Source organism: Thunnus maccoyii, unplaced genomic scaffold, assembly GCF_910596095.1.
Source record: "Thunnus maccoyii unplaced genomic scaffold, fThuMac1.1, whole genome shotgun sequence".
Classification (NCBI taxonomy): Eukaryota; Metazoa; Chordata; class Actinopteri; order Scombriformes; family Scombridae; genus Thunnus; species Thunnus maccoyii.
In genome coordinates, this window is record NW_024757900.1 from 705,000 (window position 1) to 719,788 (window position 14,789).

Consider the following 14,789-nt stretch of genomic DNA (forward strand, 5'->3'; position numbering starts at 1 on the left):
GAGCACGTCTACATTACGATATTCAATCAGTGATGCAAACTGGCTCCATAGCGCCCCCTATGACATATTTCAGGAAAGGAACCTCAGCAGCAAGTAAAATAGTGGACAAGGAATGAAGTTTATCTCCTCCTTAAACTGTCTGAAAATAGCCTGGATCTGGAGAAATCTTCATGACTGTGACTCGAGCATTTCGACTGCGCCCTGCCCCACGTACGACAGGGCGCGAGGGCCCGATCATCGCTGCTTGCAGCTTTAATTATTATTAGGGCCCGAGCACCTACCGGTGCGAAGCCCTATTGTAATTCAAGGAATTCTTCTCTATTATTAGGGCCTGAGCCCAAAGGGCGAAGACCCTATTGTTTTTCGTGTGTTTCTTTCTTTCTTCTTTATTATTACGCCACTTTAACTCTAAATTTGACCCCCTAAACATGCTCAAAAACTCACCAAATTTGGCACGCACATCAGGAATGGTGAAAAATTTGATAAAATGTAAAAATTAAACCCCAAAGTGCCAAAATGTGCTCGAGAGCGCCACCTATGTATCTAAAACGGCCACCACGGCCCGTAGGAATGTCGTAGAGAGATCGAACCAAAACTCAATTATTCGTCTCATCAAGACCTACAAATCATACGCTGACACCCCTGACCTAAATCCAACAGGAAATCTGCAATGTCAATTTCAAAATACCATTTTTTGCCAATTTTGGACCTTGAATAAACGCTATCTCCTCCTAGGGCGTTAATGGTATCGACTTCAAACTTTAATACATGACTTATCACACTGTGTTGAGCAAAAGTTATTAAAAACTTTGTAATAACTCGAACGGTTTAGATTTAGTAAGCCCTGAAAGTTGGAGTGCGACATTACACCTTACAATGTAAACCAATGGGGAGGCAAATTCTGGGCATGGACTTTGTGCCAAACTGGGGCATCTGGCGTCTAAACTATAAGTCCCACCACTTTCAAACCTGTATCAATGGATTCGCGACGAAAATTCCTACATAAAAATGATATTTTTATGTAGGATTTGGCCAAAGTTATGGGATTTATGAGGATATCTCACAAGAAGATCACTTTGAAATCTTTCCTTCCAACTGTGAGGGAGAGAGAGAATGGGAGGGGGGGGATGGGTAAAGTAAACATCTACTGCCTGTGACAGAAGCCCTTGGACTGCACCACACTCCACTTACTTAGTGCTTTTACACATGTGACAGCAGTGTTCAATCCTTACTTCTTTTCAAGGAGCGCATGTGCTCCTAAATGAAAGAAATTAGGAGCATACATATAACTTTAGGAGCACACTGAAAAATGTTCAAGTAAGAGTTTCTTACAGAAAACGATTCATTTCATACATATTTACAATTTATCACATACATATTTAAACTCTGTGTGTGTGTGTGTGTGTGTATGTAAATCACAATTTGCTGTTTTTAGGGGTGCTTGATTATGGCAAAAATTATAATCACAATCATTTTTGTTCAATATTGAGATCATGATTATTTAACATGATTACTTTTTGCCTGTCATCTTCTCCAATTGCTGTTGTTCATACATGCACATATTTTTTCTAACTTGGCTGAGGAGACTATTACACATCTAATCATATATTGTAGTAATGATTAAGAAAAACTATAGCCTATATGAGGGAAAAACTCAGGAAGGCTGGAGTTCCGGAGCTCCGTATTAAAACTGTAATGGACCTGCCATGAGGGTGGAGCAAACTCCATTTCCAAGAATGCTTTGCGATTTTCACACCTCAGCAGGGAGCAGTCAACATCGGTCCCTCATTGGCGGAGACGCTCCTGCACAGCGGAGCGTCCTGAGGACGCAGCCATGACATCACCACCCCTTTATAAGCGAGCACGCCCGAAATACACGTCTTTCCCATGTCACTGAGCTAGGGGTAACTCCTGTTCCCCTGTGAGTTAGCTTGACTACCCCACGAACATGTTTTCACCTCATCGAAGACTCCCCTCGTCGGACGAGACGAGACTTTGCCCGTGTTCACCCGAACACATTTCTGGACCCGAGAGAGACCGCTGCTGCAACCAGCGTCCTCAAATTCCCCCGAGAAAGAGGAAATGAAGTTACTTCGGGATAACGTGGACCGGCTCTGCCCTGCGCGTCTTCGCCGAGTCGTCTCTGCTGTTCTCTCCGCCACTCCACTCAGAGCCAGCTGCCGTGTTTTCGCCGACCTGTTTTACCTTGATGGTCACGGTGTTTTTTCCGTAGGTTTCACTTCACTCAGCTGGCCGACAGACCCGCTGATTCTCTCCGCTTTAACCTAAATAGCAATTCGGGACTCGGTGCTCCGTTTGGATCTAAACAGAGAGCCGGGGTTAGCTGAGAGGCTAGCAGAGGCTAACTGGTTGTGCTTCTTTCGGTCATGCTGCAATTAACGCTCCGCTGCTGCCTGTTCTCCGCTTTAACCTAAATAACAAATCGGGACTCGGTGCTCCGTTTGGATCTAAACAGAGAGCCGGGGTTAGCTGAGAGGCTAGCAGAGGCCAACTGGTTGTGCTTCTTTCGGTCATGCTGCAGTTAACGCTCCGCTGCTGCCTGTTTGCTGCCTGTTAGTTGTGTTCACCACGCTTGACTATTTTGTGTTTGTCCCGCTCGGGACTACTGTGTTTGTGCTGCCGTGAGTGAGAAAGTAAACTGATTTGTCGATCTTAAACCAGACAACGTGCGTTACAGACTGCCGTCCATACGTGCGCTCTCTGTGGAAAAAGAACCGCTTGTCTCTCTCTCACGATCGCTTTCCCTCCTCCCTCTCTTGTGACTAACACCATACTCACGTGCGCACAGATACACGCACCGACATCGTTTTGCACATCTGATGGTCAGATAACGTCGGACAAAAGTGTCCAACCTGCAAGTGTCCAACCCTGTGCAAAGCTGTTTGTGTTTTGTTTGGTAGAATTAGATTTTAGAATAGCTATTTATTGAATGAAGCATTTGTTAACTTTGTTAATTTTGCTAAGTTTAATAAACACTGTTATATCTTAAAGAGAAGTTCTTTAGTCATTATTGGTAACATATTGTGAAAAGTGGCTGATTGAAGGAGTCAGAGCTCGAATTCAACCCTTCTTTGTTCACCCTTGAATGATTATCTCTCAGATATGAACATTCTAGGTGAACTCCCATTTATGAGACTACCTTGCTCGGTTATTAGTCCTGGTTTCGGGATGGTGCTTCGTATTTGTTAGTTCATATTAATAATTCTGTTAATTGTTATAATTATTTATTATTGATAATTGATAATTATAGCAAATAATCAACTGTGTTCCTTGCAGATCCTACAGTTGGTGCCTGAATTATTGATTAAGGTTAACAATATTTTGATTTCATAATCTATAATTACCTGTGATAAACAGAGGGGTGCGCTCACAGAGAGAAGGTGGTTAGTATTGTGTGTCAAAAGACTCTCACACTGATCATCTCCAAACGTTTTCTTGGTTCCCAGAAGCTCAGCTGACTGCGCCGCGGCTGATGTGCGCATGGGCGCGAAGGCCCGTTCAACGCTGCTTGCAGCTTTAATTAGGGCCCGAGCGCTGACCAGCGCGAAGCCCTCTTGTTTCCAAAGGAATTATTAGGGCCTGAGCCCAAAGGGCGAAGACCCTATTGTTTTTCGTGCGTTTGTTTGTTTATTATTATTCTTTCTTGTTACGCCACTTTAACTCTAAATTTGACCCCCTAAACATGCTCAAAAACTCACCAAATTTGGCACGCACATCAGGAATGGTGAAAAATTTGATAAAATGTAAAAATTAAACCCCAAAGTGCCAAAATGTGCTCTCTAGCGCCACCTACGTATCTAAAACGGCCACCACGGCCCGTAGGAATGTCGTAGAGAGATCGAACCAAAACTCAATTATTCGTCTCATCAAGACCTACAAATCATACGCTGACACCCCTGACCTAAATCCAACAGGAAATCTGCAATGTCAATTTAAAGTATGATTTTTTTGCCAATTTTGGACCTTGAATAAACGCTATCTCCTCCTAGGGCGTTAATGGTATCGGCTTCAAACTTTAATACATGACTTATCACACTGTGTTGAGCAAAAGTTATTAAAAACTTTGTAATAACTCGAACGGTTTAGATTTAGTAAGCCCTGAAAGTTGGAGTGCGACATTACACCTTACAATGTAAACCAATGGGGAGGCAAATTCTTGGCATGGACTTTGTGCCAAACTGGGGCATCTGGCGTCTAAACTATAAGTCCGACCACTTTCAAACCTGTATCAATGGATTCGCGACGGAAATTCCTACAAAAAAATGATATTTTTATGTAGGATTTGGCTAAAGTTATGGGATTTATGAGGATTTTTCACAAGAAGATCACTTTGAAATCTTTCCTTCCAACTGTGAGGGAGAGAGAGAGAATGGGAGGGGGGGGATGGGTAAAGTAAACATCTACTGCCTGTGACAGAAGCCCTTGGACTGCACCACACTCCAGCTACTTAATGCTTCTACATATCTGACAGCAGTGTTCAATCCTTACTTTTTTTCAAGGAGTACATGTGCTCCTAAACGACAGAAATTAGGAGCATACATATAACTTTAGGAGCACACTGAAAAATGTTCAAGTAAGAGTTTCTTAAAGAAAACAATTCATTACATACATATTTACAATTGATCACATACATATTTAAACTCTTTGTGTGTGTGTGTGTGTGTGTGTGTGTGTGTATGTAAATCACAATTTGCTGTTTTTAGGGGTGCTTGATTATGGTAAAAATTATAATCACAATCATTTTTGTTCAATACTGAGATCATGATTATTTAACATGATCACTTTTTGACTGTCATCTTCTCCAATTGCTGTTGTTCATACATGCACATATTTTTTCTAACTTGGCTGAGGAGACTATTACATATGTAATCATATATTGTAGTAATGATTAAGAAAAACTATAGCCTATATGAGGGAAAAACTCAGGAAGGCTGGAGTTCCGGAGCTCCGTATTAAAACTGTAATGGACCTGCCATGAGGGTGGAGCAAACTCCATTTCCAAGGATGCTTTGCGATTTTCACACTTCAGCAGGGAGCAGTCAACATCGGTCCCTCATTGGCGGAGACGCTCCTGCACAGCGGAGCGTCCTGAGGACGCAGCCATGACATCACCACCCCTTTATAAGCGAGCACGCCCGAAATATACGTCTTTCCCATGTCACTGAGCTAGGAGTAACTCCTGTTTCCCTGTGAGTTAGCTTGACTACCCCACGAACATGTTTTCCCCTCATCGAAGACTCCCCTCGTCGGACGAGACGAGACTTTGCCCGTGTTCACCCGAACACATTCCTGGACCCGAGAGAGACCGCTGCTGCAACCAGCGTCCTCAAATTCCCCCGAGAAAGAGGAAATGAAGTTACTTCGGGATAACGTGGACCGGCTCTGCCCTGCGCGTCTTCGCCGAGTCATCTCTGCTGTTCTCTCCGCCACTCCACTCAGAGCCAGCTGCCGTGTTTTCGCCGACCTGTTTTACCTTGATGGTCACGGTGTTTTTTCCGCAGGTTTCACTTCACTCAGCTGGCCGACAGACCCGCTGATTCTCTCCGCTTTAACCTAAATAGCAATTCGGGACTCGGTGCTCCGTTTGGATCTAAACAGAGAGCCGGGGTTAGCTGAGAGGCTAGCAGAGGCTAACTGGTTGTGCTTCTTTCGGTCATGCTGCAATTAACGCTCCGCTGCTGCCTGTTCTCCGCTTTAACCTAAATAACAAATCGGGACTCGGTGCTCCGTTTGGATCTAAACAAAGAGCCGGGGTTAGCTGAGAGGCTAGCAGAGGCTAACTGGTTGTGCTTCTTTCGGTCATGCTGCAGTTAACGCTCCGCTGCTGCCTGTTTGCTGCCTGTTAGTTGTGTTCACCACGCTTGACTATTTTGTGTTTGTCCCGCTCGGGACTACTGTGTTTGTGCTGCCGTGAGTGAGAAAGTAAACTGATTTGTCGATCTTAAAACAGACAACGTGCGTTACAGACTGCCGTCCGTACGTGCGCTCTCTGTGGAAAAAGAACCGCTTCTCTCTCTCTCACGATCGCTTTCCCTCCTCCCTCTCTTGTGACTAACACCATACTCACGCGCGCACAGATACACGCACCGACATCGTTTTGCACATCTGATGGTCAGATAACGTCGGACAAAAGTGTCCAACCTGCAAGTGTCCAACCCTGTGCAAAGCTGTTTGTGTTTTGTTTGGTAGAATTAGATTTTAGAATAGCTATTTATTGAATGAAGCATTTGTTAACTTTGTTAATTTTGCTAAGTTTCATAAACACTGTTATATCTTTAAAGAGAAGTTCTTTAGTCATTATTGGTAACATATTGTGAAAAGTGGCTGATTGAAGGAGTCAGAGCTCAAATTCAACCCCTCTTTGTTCACCCTTGACTGATTATCTCTCAGATATGAACATTCTAGGTGAACTCCCATTTATGAGACTACCTTGCTCGGTTATTGGCCCCGGTTTCGGGGTGGTGCTTCGTATCTGTTAGTTCATATTAATAATTCTGTTAATTGTTATAATTAATTATTATTGATAATTGATAATTATAGCAAATAATTAACTGTGTTCTTCGCAGATTCCTACAGTTGGTACCTGAATTACTGATTAAGGTTAACAATATTTTGATGTCATAATTCATAATTGTCTGTGAACGGAGGGGTGGGCTCACAGAGAGACACTGGTTAGTATTGTGTGTAAAAAGACTCTCACACTGATCATCTCCAAACGCTTTCTTGGTTCCCACAAGCTCAACTGACTGCGCCGCGGCCCGCTGTGCGCAAGGGCGCGAAGGCCCGTTCAACGCTGCTTGCAGCTTTAATTATTATTATTATTATTATTATTATTATTATTATTAGGGCCTGAGCCCAAAGGGCGAAGACCCTATTGTTTTTCGTGCGTTTGTTTCTTTATTATTCTTTCTTGTTACGCCACTTTAACTCTAAATTTGACCCCCTAAACATGCTCAAAAACTCACCAAATTTGGCACGCACATCAGGAATGGTGAAAAATTTGATAAAATGTAAAAGTTAAACCCCAAAGTGCCAAAATGTGCTCTCTAGCGCCACCTATGTATCTAAAACGGCCGCCACGGCCCGTAGGAATGTCGTAGAGAGATCGAACCAAAACCCAATTATTCGTCTCATCAAGACCTACAAATCATACGCTGACACCCCTGACCTACATCCAACAGGAAATCTGCAATGTCAATTTCAAAATACCATTTTTTGCCAATTTTGGACCTTGAATAAACGCTATCTCCTCCTAGGGCGTTAATGGTATCGGCTTCAAACTTTAATACATGACTTATCACACTGTGTTGAGCAAAAGTTATTAAAAACTTTGTAATAACTCGAACGGTTTAGATTTAGTAAGCCCTGAAAGTTGGAGTGCGACATTACACCTTACAATGTAAACCAATGGGGAGGCAAATTCTGGGCATGGACTTTGTGCCAAACTGGGGCATCTGGCGTCTAAACTATAAGTCCCACCACTTTCAAACCTGTATCAATGGATTCGCGACGAAAATTCCTACAAAAAAATGATATTTTTATGTAGGATTTGGCCAAAGTTATGGGATTTATGAGGATTTTTCACAAGAAGATCACTTTGAAATCTTTCCTTCCAACTGTGAGGGAGAGAGAGAGAATGGGAGGGGGGGGATGGGTAAAGTAAACATCTGCTGCCTGTGACAGAAGCCCTTGGACTGCACCACACTCCACTTACTTAGTGCTTTCACACATGTGACAGCAGTGTTCAATCCTTACTTCTTTTCAAGGAGCGCATGTGCTCCTAAATGAAAGAAATTAGGAGCATACATATAACTTTAGGAGCACACTGAAAAATGTTCAAGTAAGAGTGTCTTAAAGAAAACAATTCATTACATACATATTTACAATTTATCACATACATATTTAAACTCTGTGTGTGTGTGTGTGTGTGTGTGTGTGTATGTAAATCACAATTTGCTGTTTTTAGGGGTGCTTGATTATGGCAAAAATTATAATCACAATCATTTTTGTTCAATATTGAGATCATGATTATTTAACATGATTACTTTTTGACTGTCATCTTCTCCAATTGCTGTTGTTCATACATGCACATATTTTTTCTAACTTGGCTGAGGAGACTATTACATATGTAATCATATATTGTAGTAATGATTAAGAAAAACTATAGCCTATATGAGGGAAAAACTCAGGAAGGCTGGAGTTCCGGAGCTCCGTATTAAAACTGTAATGGACCTGCCATGAGGGTGGAGCAAACTCCATTTCCAAGGATGCTTTTCGATTTTCACACTTCAGCAGGGAGCAGTCAACATCGGTCCCTCATTGGCGGAGACGCTCCTGCACAGCGGAGCGTCCTGAGGACGCAGCCATGACATCACCACCTCTTTATAAGCGAGCACGCCCAAACTACACGTCTTTCCCATGTCACTGAGCTAGGGGTAACTCCTGTTCCCCTGTGAGTTAGCTTGACTACCCCACGAACATGTTTTCCCCTCATCGAAGACTCCCCTCGTCGGACGAGACGAGACTTTGCCCGTGTTCACCCGAACACATTCCTGGACCCGAGAGAGACCGCTGCTGCAACCAGCGTCCTCAAATTCCCCCGAGAAAGAGGAAATGAAGTTACTTCGGGATAACGTGGACCGGCTCTGCCCTGCGCGTCTTCGCCGAGTCGTCTCTGCTGTTCTCTCCGCCACTCCACTCAGAACCAGCTGCCGTGTTTCCGCCGACGTGCGAGAACGGCACCGTCTGCCTCCGAGCCAAGAACAAAGATGGACATTAAGACGGACTACACACACACACAACCTGCGCACTTTCTGAAGCGACCAAGTAAGAGGCATAAGTCTGGGCATAGGCAGTGTTAGTTGTGTGTTCTTTTCAGCATCAGTTGCTGTTGTTTAGCATTTAGCCTTTTTAGCTTTATTGCTATTGTTCTTGTTGTGTGAGTTGACGGACCGCCGAGTCCATTTTTCTCTGCTTTACTCTGAGTAGTATTTTAAGTTTGCTGCCTGTTAGTTATGTTCACTACGCTAGACTATTTTGTGTTTGTCCCGCTCGGGACTACTGCTGTCTTTCTGCCGCCGTGAGTGAGAAAGTAACTGCTTTGTCGATCTGAAACCAGACAACGTACGTTACAGACTGCCGTCCGTACGTGCGCTCTCTGTGGACAAAAGAGCCGCTTCTCTCCCTCTCACGATCGCTTTCCCTCCTTCCTCTCTTGCTACTAACACACACACACACACACACACACACACACACACACACATACATATATACATACATACATACATACACGCATTCCCCTGCAAGTGTCCAACCCTGTGCAAAGCTGTTTGTGTTTTGTTTGGTAGAATTAGATTTTAGAATAGCTATTTATTGAATGAAGCATTTGTTAACTTTGTTAATTTTGCTAAGTTTCATAAACACTGTTATATCTTTAAAGAGAAGTTCTTTAGTCATTATTGGTAACATATTGTGAAAAGTGGCTGATTGAAGGAGTCAGAGCTCGAATTCAACCCTTCTTTGTTCACCCTTGACTGATTATCTCTCAGATATTAACATTCTAGGTGAACTCCCATTTATGAGACTACCTTGCTCGGTTATTGGCCCCGGTTTCGGGGTGGTGCTTCGTATCTGTTAGTTCATATTAATAATTCTGTTAATTGTTATAATTAATTATTATTGATAATTGATAATTATAGCAAATAATTAACTGTGTTCTTCGCAGATTCCTACAGTTGGTACCTGAATTACTGATTAAGGTTAACAATATTTTGATGTCATAATTCATAATTGTCTGTGAACGGAGGGGTGGGCTCACAGAGAGACACTGGTTAGTATTGTGTGTAAAAAGACTCTCACACTGATCATCTCCAAACGCTTTCTTGGTTCCCACAAGCTCAACTGACTGCGCCGCGGCCCGCTGTGCGCAAGGGCGCGAAGGCCCGTCCAACGCTGCTTGCAGCTTTAATTATTATTATTATTATTATTTCAACTCTTTGACCTCAAATAACTTCTACAAACATGTACCAAAACTCACCAAAATTGGCGTGCGCGTCAGTTCTGGTGAAAATCGCAGATTTTATGTGTCTCGCAAAAAATGCGGGGAAAAATGGCTCGACAGCGCCACCTAGAAAATTAAGAAAAGCGAGCCCCACGATACAGATGGTCGTAGAACAATGAAATTTGGTGTGCTTATATATCATGACCAGACGCACCAAAAACTCTCTTGGAGCCATACCCTAAATCCAACAGGAAGTCGGCCATTTTGGTTCAAAGTTGCCATTTTCAGGCCAATTTTGCCGTTTTTAGCCCGCGTACTTTAACAAACTCCTCCTAGGGATTTGACCTCAGCAACTTGAAATTCGGTCTGTATCATCTACAGACCTGGGAGATGAAAAGTTATCAAAACGGTGAGTTTTCGACATTGTTGAGGGGGTGTGGTCGGGCGGCGAATTTCGATCCTTCGCCGTGAAAATTCAAACGGCCATAACTCCGGCATGCACGATCCTAAGAGACCCAAACCTTTTGTGCTTGGAAAGAGTCCAGTCCTGAACACATCCATGTGTCAATATTGGATCTAAGTGATAGCGCCACCTACTGGCAACAGGAAGTTACATGTTTTACACTTTGACGTTCTGTGGGTGGCAAGGTGATGGGATCCACCTAAAATTTACTCAGAATAGCCTCAAGACCTTGGAGATGGTATATTATGAAGTTGGTGACTTTTCGTCGAAAGGTGTTGCCATGACGACGCGGCGAATTTCGATGTCTCGCCATGAAATTTCAAAGCCTTATAACTTGACTCCACATGGTCTGATCTTTTCCAAATTTCATATGCTTGTTAAGAGTCCCAGTCTGAACACATTTTCAGGCCCATATTTAGTGAGAGTCATAGCGCCACCTACTGGCAACAGGAAGTATCATGCGTCGTTCTTTGTTGTATTACTCCTAGGAAATTTGGCCGATGCATCTGAAATTGACTCAGCTAAGATGTAAGACCTTGGTGATGCTACATTGGGCAGGTCATGACCCATGACCAAACGCCGTTGCCATGGCGACACATCCTTCGCCATGAAATACGATGCTGTATTTTAGGGATAAGGGATGGGTCTACAGTCACGAAACTTGGCACACATGTCTGGAGCGACACCAGCTAAAATCCTGGATAGGTCATTTGCATAGACGTGACAATATGGCTCAACAGCGCCCCCTTGAAAATTTCAAAATTGTAGCCCCGCCTTCCAGATTAACCTAGGAAAATGAAATTCGGGAGGCTTATGTATCATGTCAAGACGCACAAAAAAGCCTCTTGGAGCCATATTGTAAGTCCTACAGGAAGTCGGCCGTCTTGATAAAAGTGGTCATTTTTCGCGTTTTTTTGGCCATTTCGCATACCTTGTATTTTAACGAACTCCTCCTACAGAATTCATTGTAATAACTTCAAAATCAGTGTGTGTCATCTACAGTAGTGTGTGATCAAAAGTTATCAAAAGATTTACTTGGCATTGAAGCGTGTGGCCGTGGCGTGGCGTTGAGTTTTGATGTTTCGCCATGACAGGTGAAAGTCCTATAAGTTTAGTGTAAATGCTGGAGTTTAGTGTAAATGCTGGAGTCTACACTCAGGCTGGGAGTGTTTGATAAGACTCCCAGCCTGAACACGTCTGGGAGTCTTAGAGCTGGCCCTAAGCCAGAATTTAGGAAGGCCAGTGGCTGGCCCCGACACTGTACAAAAAACTTCGGTTTGCAAAGAAACGCAGCGCAACACACAATATCTGCTGGGATGTGAGAGCATGACTACCATTGGTAATGTTGCAAATGTAAAGACGGCTTAGGTTGTGTATGTAGATGATGGACTGTGACGTGAAATGGTACCGCTCAAAAAGATAATGGCTGGAAATGCTAGAATATCTATGTGCGGTCTGATAACCATCTCTCGACGAATATTTAATTCTCTGCGCAGTAATGCTGCACCTTCATCCACGGGATCGTTATCAAAAGGACATGCCATGTTAGTGAAAAAAAGTCGCCACTTACTGTGCCTAATGGACTTCTAATATACTGACTCTGATTTTTTTAATTTATTTTTTTATTTTTTTTAATGATTTCTTTAAATGACAGACGGCAGAACTAGGCTACGCCAAAACTCGCCTGCTGCCTGAATGAATGAGGAAATCAAATGGAGTGTGTGGCTCTGAAAGAGGGCGGAGACTGAGAGAAACTCGAGGTTCATTGAGAAAAACCTGGTTCCGACCAGGTTAGATTCATAGAGTCTGTTGCTACGGTAACTGACCGAGAGCTTAAGTTACCCCTCTCTCTGAAACAGGCTAGAGTTATCCCTCTTTCTCTGGTTTGAGTTACCTCCCTTTTTGAAACTGAAAACTCAGAGTTTCCCTCATTTCAGGGTTAACAGACTCTGAGTTTTCACTAAACCTGCTTTTTAAAACGGACCCCAGGTCTGGGGACATCTATATGCCCGTGACAGAAGCCCTTCACCAGCGCCGAGCCCCGACATACGCAAGGACGCGAGGGCCCGATCATCGCTGCTTGCAGCTTTAATTAGGGCCCGAGCACCTACCGGTGCGAAGCCCTATTGTAATTCAAGGAATTCTTCTCTATTATTATTATTATTATTATTATTCCGAAACAAACGCATTTTTGAGGGCCTAAACGTGCACGAAAAGTTGTTAAACTTTGCACATACATCAGAAGTGGTGAAAAATTTGATATTTTATGGGTCTCGCAAAAAGGCGGGGCAAAATGGCTCGATAGCGCCCCCTAGGAAATTAGGAAAATTGAGCCCCTCGATACAGATTGTCGTAGGAGAACGAAATTCAGTATGCATATGTATCATGACCAGTCGCACCAAAAAGTCTCTTGGACACATACCCTAACGCCAACAGGAAGTCGGCCATTTTGTGTCAAAGTTGCGATTTTGACACCGATTTGGTCATTTCCAGCCTGCATACTTTAACGAACTCCTCCTAGAGATTTGACCTCAGCCACTTGGAATTCGGTCTGTATCATCTACAGACATAGGAGATTAAAAGTTATCAAAACGGTGAGTTTTCGTCATTGCCAAGGGGGCGTGGCTGGGGGGTGAATTTCGATCCTTCGCCGTGAAAATTCAAACAGCCATAACTCCGGCATGCACGATCCTAAGAGACCCAAACCTTTTGTGCTTGGAAAGAGTCCCGTCCTGAACACATCCATGTGTCAATATTGGAGCTAAGTCATAGCGCCACCTACTGGCAACAGGAAGTTACATGTTTTACACTTTGACGCTCTGTGGGTGGCACGGTGATGGGATCCACCTCAAATTTACTCAGAATAGCCTAAAGACCTTGGAGATGGTATATTATGAAGTTGGTGACTTTTCGTCGAAAGGTGTTGCCATGACGACGCGGCGAATTTCGATGTCTCGCCATGAAATTTCAAAGCCTTATAACTTGACTCCACATGGTCTGATCTTTTCCAAATTTCATATGCTTGTTAAGAGTCCCGGTCTGAACACATTTTCAGGCCCATATTTAGTGAGAGTCATAGCGCCACCTACTGGCAACAGGAAGTATCATGCATCGTTCTTTGTTGAATTACTCCTAGGAAATTTGGCCGATGCATCTGAAATTGACTCAGCTAAGATGTAAGACCTTGGTGATGCTACATTGGGCAGGTCATGACCCATGACCAAACGCCGTTGCCATGGCGACACATCCTTCGCCATGAAATACGATGCTGTATTTTAGGGACAAGGGATGGGTTTACAGTCACAAAACTTGGCACACATGTCTGGAGCGACACCAGTTAAAATCCTGGATAGGTCATTTGCATAGACGTGACAATATGGCTCAACAGCGCCCCCTTGAAAATTTCAAAATTGTAGCCCCGCCTTCCAGATTAACCTAGGAAAATGAAATTCGGGAGGCTTATGTATCATGTCAAGACGCACAAAAAAGCCTCTTGGAGCCATATCGTAAGTCCTACAGGAAGTCGGCCATCTTGATAAAAGTGGTCATTTTTCGCGTTTTTTTGACCATTTGGCATACCTTGTATTTTAACGAACTCCTCCTACAGAATTCATGGTAACAACTTCAAAATCAGTGTGTGTCATCTACAGTAGTGTGTGATCAAAAGTTATCAAAACATTTACTTAGCATTGAAGCGTGTGGCCGTGGCGTGGCGTTGAGTTTTGATGTTTCGCCATGACAGGTGAAAGTCCTATAAGTTTAGTGTAAATGCTCGAGTCTACACCAAACTTTTCATGTTTGATAAGACTCCCAGCCTGAACACGTCTAAATAGCAATATTCCGTCAGTGATGAAAACTGGCTCCATAGCGCCCCCTACGACATTTCAATGCAGCAGCCCCTGCAGCATGCAGAGTAGGTCATTGAGGATGTGACGTTAATCTCCCCTTGCAATGTCTGAAAACAGACCAGGTCTGGGGACATCTATATGCCCGTGACAGAAGCCCTTCACCAGCGCCGAGCCCCGACATACGCAAGGACGCGAGGGCCCGATCATCGCTGCTTGCAGCTTTAATTATTATTATTCTTCCGAAAAAAACGCATTTTTTAGGGCCTAAACGTGCACGAAAAGTTGTTAAACTTTGCACATACATCAGAAGTGGTGAAAAATTTGATATTTTATGGGTCTCGCAAAAAGGCGGGGCAAAATGGCTCGATAGCGCCCCCTAGGAAATTAGGAAAATTGAGCCCCTCGATACAGATTGTCGTAGGAGAACGAAATTCAGTATGCATATGTATCATGACCA